The sequence below is a fragment of the Nuphar pumila genome, chromosome 17, assembly GCF_984573655.1.
Source record: "Nuphar pumila chromosome 17, dmNupPumi1.hap1.1, whole genome shotgun sequence".
NCBI lineage: Eukaryota > Viridiplantae > Streptophyta > Magnoliopsida > Nymphaeales > Nymphaeaceae > Nuphar > Nuphar pumila.
In genome coordinates this window covers 51,972,961-51,993,001 of record NC_143265.1, presented here as the reverse complement: position 1 = coordinate 51,993,001, position 20,041 = coordinate 51,972,961, and positions in this window count along the sequence as shown.

The window sequence follows — 20,041 nt, the reverse complement described above, 5'->3', positions numbered from 1 at the left end:
AGTCTGGATGCAACGTGTAACGCCCCGAATTTTCAAAAGAAAGCTAAGTTAAAATTTTCATGAATTTCTTTTTTTTTCTTTGCAGCGAAACTTAGAAAAGCTTTTAGCAGCGAAATCAGACGATAATGAGTCGTCGGTTTTAGAAAACTCCAAGCACGTTGCAGGTATGTGGTCAAGCAACTCATTGACCACCTAAGTGTTCCATTTTATCGAAAACCACATGTTTATTACAACATCACTACTTGAGAAAGCAGTATAGGTTCAATAAAAGGAAGTAGTACAACTCTGTCTAGAGAAACCATGAAACTCGATGCCGCCTTGCTCCGCATATCGTCACGTAGGTACAACACCTGAAATTCTCATTAAACGGGGTCAGAACCACTGATGGTCTGGTAAGCATGCAATCATGTAACCATTCAACTCAAGCAATGCGTTTGACCACTCAGGGTCGCAGTTCGTAATAGCGACCCTCAAGCCTCCAAAACTTAGCGTATATCGCAAGAGCCTCCTCAGGGCTATGAGTTGAACATTTGCTCAAGTCTTCACGACTTAGCCTTGACCTCTCTCGGGTCTCAAAGTGATGTCTAGCTCAAGTCTTCATACTTGGCACATCCGCATCCCACGCATCTAAGGACAGCTCCTCGAGCTTCGCTTAGTCGTGCAGATACAACACAGGTCTTTGCCCAGTCGGTCCAGTAGTATACCGAACATGACACCTTCACAAAGGTTATGCGGGACTGACACAACAACGTCATCCACTCATACATTCAAGCATCGCTGGACCTAAGTTAATGCATTGTTTCGGTATTTGACCTCTTCCACCCTTGGTACGCGGGCGAAACATTGTCCGGGCATCAACGCGACGTTCTGGAGGTTGATTATTTTATGTATTTTAGATACTTCAGAGGCCTGTTGACCCTATCCATAGTAGGGCAGTGTGTTTCAACTGGGAGAACCCTACTAGGCCCATATTCGGATGCATCCTCTACTTGCAGTAGTTGAGTTCAATCCTTAGATCTTAAGGATAACCACGACCCCAAAACCCATGAGTGACTGAGGCCATCGTGGACTCTATCAGGTCCAAAGTAAAATACGTGTCACTCAAGGTTGTACCATCACTGTCATTCCACAGTGAGCATAATTCCTGAAGGGGTCTGCCAGTCTTACAATTACTTAGACAAAATCTACATGCCATTTAGGCAGCCCGTGCCTTAGCACTACGGGAGTATGTACCCGACCCCATTCAGTCCGCTCCAACACATTCATTACTGAGGGGGTACCCCTAACACGATTTTCAACCGTGGGGCATGTGCGACCTTAAGTCTTATTCATTTGCATGCAGAACACCGCTCTTGGCACTTCGGCCACCACGAGCATCACACATCTTTGGGTGGAAACAACACACTCTGGCTCTTCGGCCCTTACGAGTTTGGTTGCGTAATCATTCTCAATGAGCATGCATATGACTCGATCTAAATAGATCGGCTACTCGGCGTATTTTTATGCAACGAGTCCAAACCTAACCAAGGCGCAACCTCTACTCCGGCTCAGCGGCCCTTACGAGCAAGGTGCCCTCGTAGGCACAAGGATACGAGTCGTTCTGGCATCGTTCCATCAACGGACATCATTATGCCGTTCAACTGGTTCTGGCAGCTCTTCTGTCAACCATTTTGTCAGCACCTCCCCTGCTCTATTGGCAGCGGTGCGACGAACCTTTCTACGTTGTAGAAGACATTCCATGAACCGGGTAGCACTCGGCTATATGCCAGAGTATCCTGCTACGTTCTTTCTGAGCTATTCTTAGCTTCTTCAGAAATTTCTGCAGCACTTCCTCTCTTTTATGAAGAAAGCGTGCGTTTCTTTTATCTATTTCAGCAACATCTCCCCTCTTTGACGGAAAATTGCTACGCTTAACTCGGGAAATGGATGCGCACCGTTGTGCGTACGTTGCATCCATCAAGGTTGCAGGAACCCTGGGCCATAGTCAGGCCATACGTAAGTGACTTAGTCTTTACAAAAGAGCATTTTGCCAAAAAACGAAGCCTTTCCAATAGGAGCTTCATTCGTCAAGCAGAATCTTGAACGACGAGCGGTCAGAGAATCACATTGGCGATTTGGAGTTGATCTACATTTAAACGCTCATTTACGCGTCATATATGTAGTATAAGCATAAGCCTGTGCTTTATACAGCGGCGTCGTAAAGGAAATGTATATACTATTGTTCAGGGTGTGTAACTGAACGAAATATTCTACATATATAACAAAACAAGAGCCTTGGCGTCATTCAATGCGACAGCGTAAGTAAATACATTGCAGAAAGCAGAAGCCTTGGCATCATATGACGCAACGGCGTAAGTAAACGCATAATCGGAAGTGCAATAATCGTAAATTGCAGAAAACAAGAGCCTTGGCATCATACGACGCGATGACAAAGGTAAATTACATAGCCTGTGCGATATAGGACGCGTCGGCAGAATCAACAGATATACACCTAGATTCGCATCCAACGATAGTTGCGAGGTGAGCGGGTGAATACCGAAGTGTTCTGAAGGGCTCAACCAAGAACTAGGGTGAGATACAATTTTTTTAAAAACGCATATACTGCGTGTTTGAACATAGATATATCCGACTATAGTTACGCGACGAGCGGGTGAACACCGAAGTGTCCAAAAAGGGCTTAATCAAGAACTAAAGCAAGATACTACTTCAGAAAGTATATGCTATATACAAACAATCAAATACTTGAGAGAGATGGATCAACGAAGCGAACTTACTTCAAATCGTGGAAGAAACGGCTCCGGGTTGCTTCTTTGGCTTCGAGCCTTCCTTCGAGAGGTCAGACTAAGTCAGATGAAGCTGACTTAGTTAAAAAAGAGGTAGAGCAGGTCAAGCTACTCAACCTAGGTGGTTTGAACCAAACATGGTTCGTTCCCAGTCAACTGGGTTCAGCAGGTTCGAACTCAGCTCAAGTAGGCTAAGTCTGGGTTCAAAAATCCAAACTAGAATATAGACCAAAAAGGACTTTGACTTTGACTTTAAACCTAACTAGGTTCAAGTCAAGTCAACTAGGTTTGGACTAGGTCAAGTGGGTTCAGACCAAGGTCAGGTGGGTTAGGACCAGGTCAGGCAGGCTCAGGCTAAGTCAGGCAGGCTCAGACCAGGTCAGGTGGGCTAGGCTAGGTAGGGGAGGTTTAGGAGAGAGAGAGAAGGCAAGAGAGAGAGGGGGGGTCGAAATTATGAGAAGAGAGAGAGTGGGGAGGGCTATTTATAGCCCAAGCCCACCTCCTCTTGGGAATTTTTACCCCCCTTTTGCCCCTTAGCTTTATTTTAATTCCAGTAGGTTCCTTTTGAGGTGGGGCCCACAAGATATTTCCATAGGATATTTTGTGGGTTCCATAAGATATTTTCTGAGGAATATTTTTGTGGGTCCCACCAACATTTCCGTGGGTCCTGCAAAAATTTTGGGTTTTCGGTGATTTTTTTCCGAAAAATTTTGAGTACGACATTCTTTTCGTATTGACGTAACTAAGAAAGTTGGATCAAGGAAATCCTTTAATTTTGTTTCGTTAGGAAGTTATGGCTTTCAGAGTGTTTGAGCATATATTCGCAAAGCGACGAATATCTTAAGTATAACTGGCTCACAGAAATTGATTTGTTTCGCATTCTGAGAAAAAATACTATTTTTACCAATAAATGCCTCATGAATTTTATTCAGAGATCATCTGAAAAATTGCCGGTCTTACATCATTACCCCCTTAAAGAAATTTCGTCCGCGAAATTCAGTTAAGAGTACAAAGTAAAGAGTTCAGGATATTTATCCCGCATATCCGATTCGGGCTCCCAAGTGCAATCATCGATTCCATGATGCTGTCACCTCACTTTAACAAGTGGAATGACCTTCGTCCTTAGCACTTGCTCCCGGCGGTCCATGATCTCTACTGGCCTTTCTTCCACAGTCATATCTTCCCGGATGTCAATGTCTTCATGTTGAATGACGTGAGAATGATCATGAACGTACTTTCTAAGCATTGACACGTGAAATACATCATGTATTTGCGCGTATTGCGGTGGCAATGCTACACGGTAGGCAGTCTCTCTGATTCGGCTCAAAACTTCGAAGGGACCAACGAATCTGGGGCTGAGCTTCCCCTTCTTTTCAAAACGAAACACACTCTTGGTTGGAGAGACCTTGATAAAAACCTTATCTCCAACCGTAAAAGTAAGCTCCCTACGCCGCCGATCGGCGTAGCTCTTCTGTCGACTCTGAGCAGTCAGTAGCTTCTTTCTGATCATATGGACCTGCTCAGTGTAATGCTGCAACACAATGTGCGAGTCCAAGGTTCGCTCACCCACTTCACCCCAATGGATTGGTGATCGATAGGGTCGCCCGTACAAGGCTTCATATGGTGCCATCCCAATACTAGCGTGGTGGCTGTTATTATAAGCAAATTCAGCCAACGCTATGTGGGAATCTCAATCACCCTTCCATTCCAGCATACAGGCTCTTAGTATATCTTCAAGACTCTGTATGGTTCGTTCTGATTGCTTATTTGTTTGGGGATGGAATGCTGTACTGAACTTGAGTTTCGTCCCCAGGGCTTTCTGAAGCTGCTCCCAGAAGTGAGAGGTGAACTTCGGGTCACGATCAGATATGATCGATATCGGCACTCCGTGGAGTCTGACGATTTCCCGAATGTAGATTTCTGCCAATCGCTCTGTTGAATACCTAGTGTTGATTGGCAGGAAGTGAGCAGACTTGGTGAGTCTGTCCATGATTACCCATATTGAATCATGTTGTCTCTTGGATCCAGGCAATCCAACGATGAAATCCATCGTAATGCCTTCCTATTTCCATTCCAGAATCTCGATTCGTTGCATTTTTCTACCAGGTCGTTGATTTTCGATCTTTACTTGCTGGCAGATCAAACACTTCGAGACAAACGTAGCCACATCACGCTTCATACCCCTCCACCAGTACTTTCTCTGCAAGTCCCGAAACATTTTTGTACCTCCAAGGTGGATAGTGTACTTGCTACTATGAGTCTCCTAGAGTACTTCCTGTCTTAGCTCAGGGTTATTTGGAACCCAAATCCTTTCTTCCATCCATATTCCTCCATCTTCTTTCAAATGGAAGAAAGTGTCATCTTTTTTAGCACGAGCTTTCAATTCCAAGTACTGAGGATCCTTGAACTGTTTGGCTACGATGCGATCGATGATCACGATATGGATCGTCAGGCATGACAATCGAATCTTTCCTGGATCAACCAAAAATGGCTTCCAACTGACGAAATCCTCCATCAGCTTCCATTGTCCGGTGAGGCTGGCCAGAGTGCCAACAGTCTTGCGACTAAGGGCATCCGCTACGACATTCGCCTTTTCAGGGTGATAGGAAAGCGTGAACTCATAGTCTTTGAGGAATTTCAGCCATCGGCGTTGCCGCATATTGAGTTCTTTTTGAGAAAAGACATATTTTAGGCTTTTATGGTCCGACATGACCTCAAATTTCTCTCCATACAGGTAGTGTTGCCAGATTTTAAGCGCAAACACTACCGCGGCAAGCTTCAAGTCGTGGGTTGGATAGTTTTTCTCATGGACTCTCAACTGTCGTGACGCATAGGCGATTACTTTGCCGTGTTGCATCAATACGCAACCCAGACCTGTTCCTGAGGCATCAGTATAAGCAACGAAGTCTCCCTGACCAGAAGGTAAGGTAAGGACAGAGGCAGTGGTAAGCCTCTGTTTGAGAAGCTCAAAGCACTCCTTACACTGGTCAGTCCATTCGAACTTCACTCCCTTTTCAGTAATCTCGTCATGGGTACGACGATTTGGGAGAAGTCTTGTATGAACTTCCGATAATAACCGGCAAGTCCAAGGAAGCTACAGACCTCAGTGATATTTTCTGGCTGCTTTCAGTCCATCACAGCTTCCATCTTCGCAGGATCCACTGCGATTCCATCTTTTGAGATCACATAGCCAAGGAACATCACTTTGTCTAGCCAGAATTTACATTTTGAAAACTTGGCATAAAGCTGATTATCTTGAAGGGTTTTCAAGACGATTCTCAAGTGCTCCGTGTGTTGTTCCTCATTCTCTGAATAAACGAGAATGTCATCGATAAAGACGATGACAAAGTTGTCCATTCATCAGGTCCATGAAGGCAGCAGGCGCATTAGTGAGTCTGAAGGGCATTACTACGAACTCATAATGGCCATATCTCGTTCTGAAGACAGTCTTGGGTATATCATCTTTCTTTACTCTAAGCTGATGGTACCCAGACCTAAGGTCGATCTTGGAGAACACCCTCGCTGTTCTGAGCTGATCGAACAAGTCCTCAATTCGAGGCAACGGGTACTTATTTTTAACAGTTGCCTGGTTAAGCATCTGATAATCGATGCATAACCGAAGGGATCCATCCTTCTTCTTTACAAATAGCACCGGGGCTCCCTACGGTGATACACTCGAACGGATGAACCCTTGTTCCATCAGTTCTTTCAACTGACACTTCAACTCACTGAGTTCAGCAGACGCCATTCGATACAGGGCTTTAGATATCGGCGTTGTTCCAGGTAAGGATTGAATTCCAAATTCAACCTCACGAAGTGGCGGAAGTCCTGACAATTCTTCAGGAAATACATCGGAAAACTCCTGCACCACTTCCAAACTCTCAAGGGGTTGTTCGTTGGATCCTTCCGCCGAGAGACTCAACAGGAAGGCCACACATCCCTTCCTAAGGTATTTTTGTACCTTAAGTGCTGATATGAGCCTTTTTTGTGGAACTGGTTTAGATAACCGGTATTCCATTTTATGCAAACCGGGTCGAGATAGAATTACTCTGCCCTCGCGACACAGAATCTTGGCATTATTCTGAGCCAACCAATTCATTCCCAGAATTACATCGTACTGTATCATATCAATCAGGATGGCGTCAGTAGGCAAGTGTTGCCCTGCTATCTCAATATCCAAGTTCTTCACACACCGGATACATTTGGTGCGTGAACCCAACGGGTTATATACTTCGATCATTTTATCAACCGGTTGCACCGAGGCGTAGAGTTGTTCGGTGAAATCATCAGAGATAAAGGTATGAGTAGCACCACAATCAAACAAGACGTAAGCTGCATGTCCATTAACAGGTACAGTGCCTTCAATCAGGTCACCATTTTCGACTTTTTCAGTCATTACAACATATACACGACCTGCAGCAGGCATTTGTTCTACTCTAGGTGGAGGTCGTTGAAACTAAGAACGTTGTGGTGCTGGTCGAGAGGGTTCAGCAGATCTGGCATTACTCCTCTGCTCATCTGCAGCCTTCTTGGCACAATCCCTTATAAAATGGCCCATCTTGCCACAATACAAGCAACCACCAATGTCACGAGGACATGGCTTTTCGGGGTGGTTCACATGACACCTTGGGCAGCTGAAGTTGGACTGCTGACCATTCAGAGTTGTGTTCTGTCTTGGCCTCACGACTTGTTGAGTGTTGTTCCCTCCTTGGAACTTCTTCTTTTAAAAGGGTTGTTGTGAACCCTGGTCACTTGGGAATGTCCTTTTACGATTCCCATCATTCACTATGGGCTTCTTTGCTACGATCACTTTAGATCGCGCCCAATCCTCTTTGATTTTTGAAGCCACTGCTACCGCAGCCTGAAAAGTCGAAGGCAAGCTTGTTTCCACCCTCGATTGCAGCCCTTCGCGCAGACCATTCACATATTTGTCAGCCCTTTCTTGGTCTGTTTCGAACAATCGAGAGCAGTAGCGCTCTAGATTCTAAAATTTTGTGGTATAGTCCATCAGACTCATACTGCCATGTTCCAACTGCAGAAACTCCATCTTTTTCTTGTTTCTGGAATGCAACGGGAAGTAGTTACCCATAAAAGTCCTTCGAAAGTCAGTCCAAGGAATGACTTCGACTTGTGAGAACTGGATAAGTTTAGTGGTATCCCACCACTTCCGTGCATTATCCTTCAATCGATACGTGCCAAAGTTGGTCTTCTTCTCTTCTGGTACTCCCAGTACTGAGAAGGCACATTCTGTCTCTTCGATCCAACTCTTTGCGAGCTCCGAATTGGCTCTGCCAATGAAAACTGGCAGGTCAAGCTTGAGGAACTTCTCATAAGTCACTCCTCCCAGGTTCTCGTTTCGTGGTGCGACTGGTTATGGCCTCGTTTCACGAATGGTTGTAACCAGGTTGTTGAGTGTCTCCAGCAGGAATCCTTGCGTATGGGACTCCTCAATTGACATGGTTCTCCTCGTCGTAGGAGCCATTTATCTAATCACACACAAGCACTTGTTTTTAGTTTCTCGATGTATATGAGGAAGTAAAAGCTTTATTTACTTAATATACATCACATTTACACAAGCATTGCCTTAAACAAAACGTCATGTTGTACTGACACACTTTAGGCGTTGAGAAACTATATACATGAGTCTACTGACTCCAAAACATCACCAGTCTTCTTAAGACCTGGATTTCTTTGATGAAGACGAACTAAAAAAGGTCCATTTATTGCCACATGGCCTTGGTGCGGGCACTACTATCTTTGGCTTGGGCGGCACTTCTGCACTCTCAAGCGAATATTGGGGATATATGAGGGAAGCCAGTCCACTCTCCCAGTCGGCAAGATCAAGACTCTGGGAGTCTGAAATAATGATCGACGATCGAAAGGAATCCCCTCTTTCGTTCCTGCCATTTAAGCTTGGCGTATGTGATGTCGGATGGTAGCTTGGCGAGTGATAGACCTCCGCAGGGAAGTTCAAATCAAAATCCCTCAGCTTTGGTAATTCATCAGAAGATGTTGGGGTATGGTTGCTCCCAACACTAAAGTGATGCAGTCTACTGACACACGAAGTCTCATCCTTGAGACCCTTTGATGACCGCCGACCCATATCGGCAGTACATTTCCTTTGGCATTCGTTGGCGGAATGCCCATCTTCCCCACAATATTGATAGTCTTGGACTTCATACGGGCATATCCACTCATCGTGCATGACCTTACAACGATAACAGTATCCGCGCGAGTCATGAGTTGCCATCTATACAAAGATGCACCCAGATCAGAACAAAAGTATAAAAGCATATACTTATAGTGCGATATCGTGAACATGATGGATCTTGAACCAGGTTTCCCAGACACATGCTCTGATACCAATTCTGTAACGCCCCGGATTTCCAAAACAAAGCTAAGTTAAAATTTTCATGAATTTCTTTTTTTTCTTTGCAGCAGAACTTAGAAAAGCTTTTAGCAGCAAAATCAGACGATAATGAGTCGTCGGTTTTAGAAAACTCCGAGCAAGTTGCAGGTATGTGACCAAGCAACTCATTGACCACCAAAGTGTTCCATTTTATCAAAAACCACATGTTTATTACAACATCACTGCTTAGGAAAGCAGTATAGGTTCAATAAAAGAAAGTAGTACAACTCTGTATAGAGAAACCCTTGAACTCGATGCCGCCTTACTCCGCATATCGCCACGCAGGTACAACACCTGAAATCTTCATTAAACGGGGTCAGAACCACTGATGGTCTGGTAAGCATGCAATCATTTAACCGTTCAACTCAAGCAATGCGTTTGACCACTTAGGGTCGTAGTTCGTAATAGCGATGCTCAAGCCTCCAAGTCTTAGCGTATATCGCAAGAGCCTCCTTAGGGCTATGAGTTGAACATTCGCTCAAGTCTTCACGACTTAGCCTTGACCTCTCTCGGGTCTCAAAGTGATGTCTAGCTCAAGTCTTCATACTTGGCACATCCGCATCCCACGCATCTAAGGACAGCTCCTCGAGCTTCGCTTAGTCGTGCAGATACAACACAGGTCTTTGCCCAGTCGGTCCAGTAGTATACCGAACATGACACCTTCACAAAGGTTATGCGGGACTGACACAACAACGTCATCCACTCATACATTCAAGCATTGCTGGACCTAAGTTAATGCATTGTTTCGGTATTTGACCTCTTCCACCCTTGGTACGCGGGCGAAACATTGTCCGGGCATCAACGCGACGTTCTGGAGGTTGATTATTTTATGTATTTTAGATACTTCAGAGGCCTGTTGACCCTATCCATAGTAGGGCAGTGTGTTTCAACTGGGAGAACCCTACTAGGCCCATATTCGGATGCATCCTCTACTTGCAGTAGTTGAGTTCAATCCTTAGATCTTAAGGATAACCACGACCCCAAAACCCATGAGTGACTGAGGCCATCGTGGACTCTATCAGGTCCAAAGTAAAATACGTGTCACTCAAGGTTGTACCATCACTGTCATTCCACAGTGAGCATAATTCCTGAAGGGGTCTGCCAGTCTTACAATTACTTAGACAAAATCTACATGCCATTTAGGCAGCCCGTGCCTTAGCACTACGGGAGTATGTACCCGACCACATTCAGTCCGCTCCAACACAATCATTACTGAGGGGGTACCCTTAACACGATTTTCAACCGCAGGGCATGTGCGACCTTAAGTCTTATTCATATGTATGCAGAACACCGCTCTTGGCACTTCGGCCACCACGAGCATCACACATCTTTGGGTGGAAACAATACACTCTGGCTCTTCGGCCCTTACGAGTCTGGTTGCGTAATTGTTCTCAATGAGCATGCATATGGCTCGATCTAAATAGATCGGCTACTCGGTGTATTTTTACGCAACGAGTCCAAACCTAGCCAAGGCGCAACCTCTACTCCGGCTCAGCGGCCCTTACGAGCAAGGTGCCCTCGTAGGCACAAGGATACGAGTCGTTCTGGCATCGTTCCATCAACGGACATCATTATGCCGTTCAACTGGTTCTGGCAACTCTTCTGCCAACCATTTTGTCAGCACCTCCCCTGCTCTATTGGCAGTGGTGCGACGAACCCTTCTACGTTGTAGAAGACATTCCATGAACCGGGTAGCACTCGGCTATATGTCAGAGTATCCTGCTACGTTCTTTCTGAGCTATTCTTAGCTTCTTCAGAAATTTCTGCAGCACTTCCTCTCTTTTATGAAGAAAGCGTGCGTTTCTTTTATCTATTTCAGCGACATCTCCCCTCTTTGACGGGAAATCGCTACGCTTAACTCGGGAAATGGATGTGCACCGTTGTGCGTACGTTGCATCCATCAAGGTTGCAGGAACCCTGGGTCATAGTCAAGCCATACGTAATTGACTTAGTCTTTACAAAAGAGCATTTTGCCAAAAAACGAAGCCTTTCCAATAGGAGCTTCATTCGTCAAGCAGAATCTTGAACGACGAGCGGTCAGAGAATCACATTGGCGATTTGGAGTTGATCTACATTTGAACGCTCATTTACGCGCCATATATGTAGTATAAGCATAAGCATGTGCTTTATACAGCGACGTCGTAAAGGAAATGCATATACTATTGTTCAGGGTGTGTAACTGAACGAAATATTCTACATATATAACAAAACAGGAGCCTTGGCGTCATTCAACGCGACAACGTAAGTAAATGCATTGCAGAAAGCAGGAGCCTTGGCATCATACGACGCAACGACATAAGTAAACACATAATCGGAAGTGCAATAATCGTAAATTGCAGAAAACAAGAGCCTTGGCATCATATGACGCGACGACAAAGGTAAATTACATAGCCTGTGCGATATAGGACGCGTCGGCAGAATCAACAGATATACACCTAGATCCGTATCCAACGATAGTTGCGAGGTGAGCGGGTGAACACCGAAGTGTTCTGAAGGGCTCAACCAAGAACTAGGGTGAGATACAATTTTTTTAAAAATGATATACTGCATGTTTGAACATTGATATATCCGACTATAGTTACGCGACGAGCGGGTGAACACCGAAGTGTCCAAAAAGAGCTCAATCAAGAACTAAAGCAAGATACTACTTCAGAAAGTATATGCTATATACAAACAATCAAATACTTGAGAGAGATGGATCAACGAAGCGAACTTACTTCAAATCGTGGAAGAAACGGCTCCGGGTTGCTTCTTTGGCTTTGAGCCTTCCTTCGAGAGGTCAGATTAAGTCAGATGAAGCTGACTTAGTTAAAAAAGAGGTAGAGCAGGTCAAGCTACTCAACCTAGGTGGTTTGAACCAAACATGGTTCGTTCCCAGTCAACTGGGTTCAGCAGGTTCGAACTCAGCTCAAGTAGGCTAAGTCTGGGTTCAGAAATCCAAACTAGAATATAGACCAAAAAGGACTTTGACTTTGACTTTAAACTTAACTAGGTTCAAGTCAAGTCAACTAGGTTTGGACTAGGTCAAGTGGGTTCAGACCAAGGTCAGGTGGGTTAGGACCAGGTCAGGCAGGCTCAGGCTAAGTCAGGCAGGCTCAGACCAGGTCAGGTGGGCTAGGCTAGGTAGGGGAGGTTTAGGAGAGAGAGAGAAGGCAAGAGAGAGAGGGGGGGTCGAAATTATGAGAAGAGAGAGAGTGGGGAGGGCTATTTATAGCCCAAGCCCACCTCCTCTTGGGAATTTTTACCCCCCTTTTGCCCCTTAGCTTTATTTTAATTCCAGTAGGTTCCTTTTGAGGTGGGGCCCACAAGATATTTCCATAGGATATTTTGTGGGTCCCATAAGATATTTTCTGAGGAATATTTCTGTGGGTCCCACCAACATTTCCGTGGGTCCCGCAAAAATTTTGGGTTTTCGGTGATTTTTTTCCGAAAAATTTTGAGTACGACATTCTTTTCGTATTGACGTAACTAAGAAAGTTGGATAAAGGAAATCCTTTAATTTTGTTTCGTTAGGAAGTTATGGCTTTCAGAGTGTTTGAGCATATATTCGCAAAGCGACGAATATCTTAAGTATAACTGGCTCACAGAAATTGATTTGTTTCGCATTCTGAGAAAAAAATGCTATTTTTACCAATAAATGCCTCATGAATTTTATTCAGAGATCATCTAAAAAATTGCGGGTCTTACACAACGCTCTAATTTTTTATCCTAAAAATCATATTTTTTTTAAATGTTTTAAAAATCATAGCAACAATTTGAAACTGAATAAAAGCTTTGTGCGAGTTACAGATCCATCATATCATTCACATGTAAATTTAAATTTTAACAGCCATATTTAATAAAAGTCCATTACAAAATTTTAATAAATAATATCAAAGTCTTATTCATAATCCATAACATAAATGTGAATGTTCTCAATGCAAAACACTATCGTAATTAGAAAAGATTTGGTTCAGTTCCCTCCGCAACCTTCCACTATCACATTGGTCCTCTATTCACTATCTAAAAATAAAGTTTTCATAATAGGGTCAGACATTTCAACACTCATATACGTAGATATCAATATACTTTAAAGATACATATAATGTAACGCTTTACACGATTTACAACCATTCACACTTGCATATTGCTTTCAATACGAAGTAGTTACATATTTATGAACAAGTAAACATGCATGAACAATAAATAATATATGCATTTACTATTGCAGAACGATAAACTATTTATGCATGAGTGGCTTTATTATCTTTAATTACATTTTTTTTAAATGATGCATGATATAATATAATTAAACGAACAATCTTAAGTTCTCACTTTTTAGCCCCGTGAGTATGGTCACAGGCTTAAACCTTGATCAGGGTTATGGTGCAAGTAGTATATTCGTTCAATTGTGGTTCTGGTCGGGAACCTTTCACCAGTTTTGGGTGAGGGACGACCAAAGCGAGAAAGGCGCCCAACATAATCAACCAGATACATCAGACTTTTACTCATGAATTTCTTATCCTCTACACTGCAGTCTAATGTTGAGGGTTCTCGTATCTTCATGGCTGGGGAGGAGCAACCTTCCGTGCTCAAAATCTTTATCCACGAAGCCATACATACCACTTACCCTCTCCTTAGTATCATATTTTAGTTTCACATGATTAACTTTTTTAATTCATTAGTTTTATGCAACACACACTTATGAATCAAATTTAAGGATTCGGCTTCTTACGGGGCAATGGATGCACATTCTTAAAAATGCAAACTTTATCAATTATGTATCAAAACATTTTTTTATTATTTTTGGCTTAAGCACTCATTTATCAATAGGCAATGATCATAAACAATTTGATGCATACTTTATTCACTTAAATATCATTTTGCATTGTAAATCATTTGTGCCACAAACACCATAATCATATCATATCTCTAATTAGATACTCAATACTTGGATACAATCAATATTTGATTACATATGCAGTACCAATCATTTCACATAAAAATATGTTTGAATGTCTGGCAAAATATCGCATGCATTGCTAACCCGGCCCTTAGTCGGTTTGGGATTCGTGGGACCCCTAATTTGTCTAACTGTTACGACTATCACAAAATCGTGTACAATTTGTGGACAGAGCTGATTTTTTCATATTATAAAAAATTATGTAAGCTTTCTGATACCACAAACTATTCATAAAAATTCCTCCGTATGAGAAAGATATGATCAATTTAGTGTTTACCTATACATTTATGTTCTAACTATCATTGTTTTGTGCGCAGTCTTGGAATAGAGCCCAAAATTTCACAGTCTCTATAAAATTTTATTATCTTTTCAATGCAATAAATCGTTCATAAAAACTTCTTTGGACGAGGGAGATACAAATGATCTACCGAACGAATATCAGGCTAAAAATACGAAATAACGAGAAACAAGCATTCGAGTGAGTAGAAATAGGCCACCCAAATTGAAATTTTGATAAGTTCTCAATAATAGTACTTCATACACTATTTCAAAATTCTCTAATCATAACAATACATATTTTTTATAGACAAAACTTATTTTCACAACCATTAGACTGAAAAATATGATCCGGCTTCCTAAAAACTATTTTCTCAAAAAAGTTTTCGGCATTTTTCTTAAATTCATGCATATATCCATAAATTGTTTCACAACATGGCATAATTTCAAATTTTCTATATTGACATCATATAACATGGATGCGAGAATTAAGTCAAGCACACTAACTAAATTTTTCACGCAAAAAAACTATTATATAACTCCCTATTACATTCGAAACCAATTTTATTTCTGGTAAAACCCATCATGAGCGGTTGGCATAAAATCTTAGGTTCTTAAATAAAAAAATTCTTTCTACGGACTGAACTGACTCCCACTGAGTAATCTGATTAGTCCCTTCTTAATTAACATATTTTTGGATTCATAAAGGGTTTTCATCAAAAAACCCTTCATGGCTCGAATCCGGGGTAATCAGTTATGCCTGATTTGCTCGTATTCGAATACAATTTAACAACATATATTTTCTTTTTTTTGTTAAGACTCGAGACCCGTCTTTTCTCACACATATATGTGTGTATATACTTTTGATTCAAAGTGTATACACACATATGCGTACCAAACTCTAATCTTAATTAAGACTCCCTAAATCTGATTTTGACTAAACTAATTTTTTAAAAAGTTTTAAATTTGAAAATTGTCTGTACTCTAAACATGATAAATCTGACGTTGAATCCTCACATTAGAGGTTCAATACAAGATATATCTATTTCGAATCAGAATAAACTCGTGTATAAAAGTTTCAATCTACGTAAAGAGAATAGAACCCCCTACCTCGATTTGTCAAAATCGGTAGACGCGATAACCAAATGACCGATTCATTGGCTAGAACCGCACAACTCCTTCGAAGTGTGGCTGCAATACCTTGGTTGAACTCCCTCTAATAAAGTTCCAAAACTCCTCAACAACAATGGAGGGAGAATGAGATGAAAAGAGGGAGAAAAGAGATAAGAGAATTGGAGAGAAGAGAAAGAAAGTAGAGAAAAAGGAAAAGCCAAATAGAAGGGAGGGGTGTGAACTCCTCTTTCTCTCTCTCTCTCTCTCTCTCTCTCTCTCTATATATATATATATATATATATATATATATATATATATATATATATTCAACCTAAGCCAACCTTCTTAAAAATCTTCACTCAATCCCAGCTTATAGTTTCCAAAAACACAATCATATTTCACAAAAAATAATTCTCTTGCATATATCACACTCTACTAGATATGTTTATATCTTTTGTTTCTAAGTTTAAAAACCTATATATGAAGTTATACAATATAAATATATAGTATATAGATATATCTACGTATAGTAGCTTACCTCATTATAAGAATTCTGCAGATTAGCGACGGACGCTATCCGATGATAATTTGTCGCTAATCCATTTAGCGATGGATTGGCGACGGCTTAGCGATGGATAGTGTTCGTCAAAATTTCCTGGTCGCTAATTAGTGACAGAACTAATATGTCGCTTCTTTCATCGCTAATTCGCGATGGATTAGCGAATGTCATGATCCATCGCTAAATAAGGACTGATTTGGTTTTGCGACAGATACATATCTGTCGATAATCCAATGCTAAAATTTAACGATGGATATGTTTCCATCACTAAGTTTCGTCGTCAATTTATCGACAGATTCACAACGGATTACATTTCATCGCAAAACATCGGCTGATTTAGTTTTTGAGACAGATAAATATCTGCCCCTAATCTATCGCTAAATTCATGATGGATATTAGCAATAAACAATATCCATCGCCAATTCATCGTAAAATTTAAAAAAAAATATTTGAAATATAAATATCAAGAAAAAAATTTCTCGTTATACAATTTATATAACCTGTGTATAAAAAATAAAGTATACATAAAAAATACATATACAAAGCCGGTGAAACAAATTTAATACAAGTTATAAGTGAAACAAATCTAACAACCCACTATAATCATCGCCAAGTTCAAATTAGTTACAAGTGAACATATACAAAGAGTTTCGTTTGAAACAACAAGTACGTGAAACAAATTCAACACATGAATCTAATCATCGCCAAGATTTGAAGCATCATCCTCTTCATTGTCTCGATCTGCCCCTTCACCTATGCCTCCATCAACTTCTCTACGCTGATCATCTCCAGCATCTTACAAGAGAACCGAAATGTTAGTAATGATAAACAAAATATAATGAAATAAATTATATGCAATGCACCTAATCTAAGGCAATCAAAATAACAGGGTTGAATGACACATAGACTAGCAATAAAGTGAAGGACATTAACAGAATTCAGATATGTGTTCTAAGGCTGACAAAAAAAATTCATAGTGATTCAATCATGCAGATATGTATTCTAAGGTTGTCAAAAAAATGTCATAGTGATTCAAGAATGCATATATGGTTTATAAGGTTGTCAAATAAATGTGTTATGTATCACAATCATGCATATATGTGTTATAAGGCAGTCAAAAAACTTTTATAGTGATGAAATCATGCTTATATGTGTTTTAAGGTTGTCAAAAAACTTTCATAGTGATAAAATCATGCATATATGTGTTATAAGGCAATTAAAAAATTTTCATAGTGATGAAATCATGCTTATATATGTTCTAAGGTTGTCAAAAAACTTTTATAGTAATTCAATCATGCATATATGTGTTATAAGACAATAAAAAAACATTCATAGTGATGAAATCATGCTTATATGAGTTCTAAGGTTGTCATAAAACTTTTATAGTAATTCAATCATGCATATATGTGTTATAAGGCAGTAAAAAAACTTTTATAGTGATGAAATCATGCTTATATGTGTTCTAAGATTGTCAAAAAACTTTCATAGTGATTCAATCATGCATATATGTGTTATAAGGCAGTCAAAAAACCTTCATAGTAATGAAATCATGCTTATATATGTTCTAAGGTTGTCAAAAAACTTTCATAGTAATTCAATCATGCATATATGTGTTATAAGGCAGTCAAAAAACTTTCATAGTGATGAAATCATGCTTATATGTGTTCTAAGGTTGTCAAAAAACTTTTATAGTAATTCAATCATGCATATATGTGTTATAAGACAGTCAAAAACTTTCATAGCAATGAAATCATGCTTACATGTGTTCTAATGCTAGCAATAAAAAATTATAGTGATTCAATCATTCATATATGTATTCAATCATGCATATACTAGCTTAAAATCTAACAACATGAAACAAATGACATGAAACTTTATACCTGACGAGCACCATAGCTCATGTTGAATGCAGACGAAGTTCCCCTATCCCAAAAAAAGTTGCACAACTCACTATGGACAAGGTTGGGAATGACTTCATGTAAAAAGTCATGCATTGTGTCCTGAAGAAGCTGCCAGACACTATCCCAATAAACAACAGGGTCAATCAGACGGTGGGAGTTGATGATGGTTGGAGAACTCTGAGATCCCTAACTGCAGGAGGCAACGACTGGTGTGGTGTTCATGTTACTCCTAAACCTGAACACACAACCCTTTTTTGGTTCACCGGTTGCAGTCACCCATGCTGCAGGATCAAAAGGCGGATGCTGAGTGAAGTTATCACTGTATCTCTCTACCATTTGTTGCTCGTATGACTCCTACAAAGTAATGATTATAGTATAAATTAATAATTAATAATTATAATATTTATGATAATGTAATTCATGGTAATTTATATATTACAATATTTATTAATACAATAAATACATATTGTTGTCGCTCTCGCCTTCTCTAATACGAACTCTCTCATGCTCTTATGTTTATGTGTTTCAACAAACACATCCTTGTAAGGCACAATGCCTCATTTTTTGGCTTCCTACAAAGTTAAATGATAAAAAAATCAATTAGAAAGTATGCAGAAATATTTATAAATTTGACAATATATATATATATATATATATATATATATATATATATATATATATATATATTGATGAGTTACCATTTTCTTCTGGTGGCTCTCAAAAGTCCTAGAACCACGTGTGTGTAGATGGGCATCAGACATTTTCGCTCGAATTTGTACAGACTTTACTGAGCGGTTTCGAAATTCATATCTCGCCCACTTGTCACATATTGCATCTCAATAATTTGTCCTAATAGTAGAAGAGTCATGGCTCTTCCACTGCAGTTGATCATTTATCCCACCAGCTGCTTTTATTGTTGCAATCTTCATATTATGCAACATATTGGCAAATCGACTGACAGTCACCTTCTGCCATACTAGCCTCACGTTCTGCTCCTTCGCAGTCGCGAAGCGATTCTAAGCCTACAAATAATTTCAGAAAGTTAGTGCATATGATTATAACAAAAAATTAAATATGAAACACATTAGCTATGATAAACAATTATATATCATGAATGAGGACCATAATCTTTCCAACACCTCCTTCGGGTACTCTTTTCATTAAGCGACCGATCCTGATAGATGCTGAACTAGTGACTTCCTAATTTCTTATATTACTTTTTATAGCTCGAACCTCACGCTGCACATGAATTGGTATACATTAACAATCGACTATCGATATACACTATTTATAAGATAAGTATTAGACAAGTGACAATGTAATACTTACGGTCGACTATCGATATACACTATTTGAATAAGTCATCATGTGTCAGACTGAGAAGATCATGCATCTGCAGTTGTCTTGTGAAGTGTCTGAGTAGCTGGTGTAAGTGGGCCATGTGCAGGCAAAACAACATCTACAAAATAATGAGTTCAAAATTTATACAATGCATATATAAACTAATCAACTATACAATTATTTAAATGATATACCTATTGAAGCATTACGTGAAGATGAAAGCTGAGACTAGCTATCACTGAGCTGGGATCTTATAAAGACGATTAACAAGTAATAATTTTTATATCAATATATAAGCAAAAATATAATGAATTTCTATATTTAAATATAACACAAAGACATCTACCTAAGGATGTTTCACAGCCTCCACTTGATCCTCGACCACTGGGTGCTCGACCACTGTAACCTCAACAAATCATATTTTAATAAATAAAAATATCATTTGGATCAGTTACATAACTCTTGATCTTAGCATGGACATGACATATGCATGAAATGTAAAGATTTAAAGGTCCTACATGAATCAGTTTTATAACTATGCATGAACTGTGCATGTACATGCTAAGTATGCATAAAATGTAACATGATATGCAATTTCATGAACATGGATACATAATCAAATCAAAAATAACTTCATGCAATCATGCATACAGTCACATCAAACATGACAATGCATTCAAATCATTCATATCACAACAATGTCAAACATGTACCTGC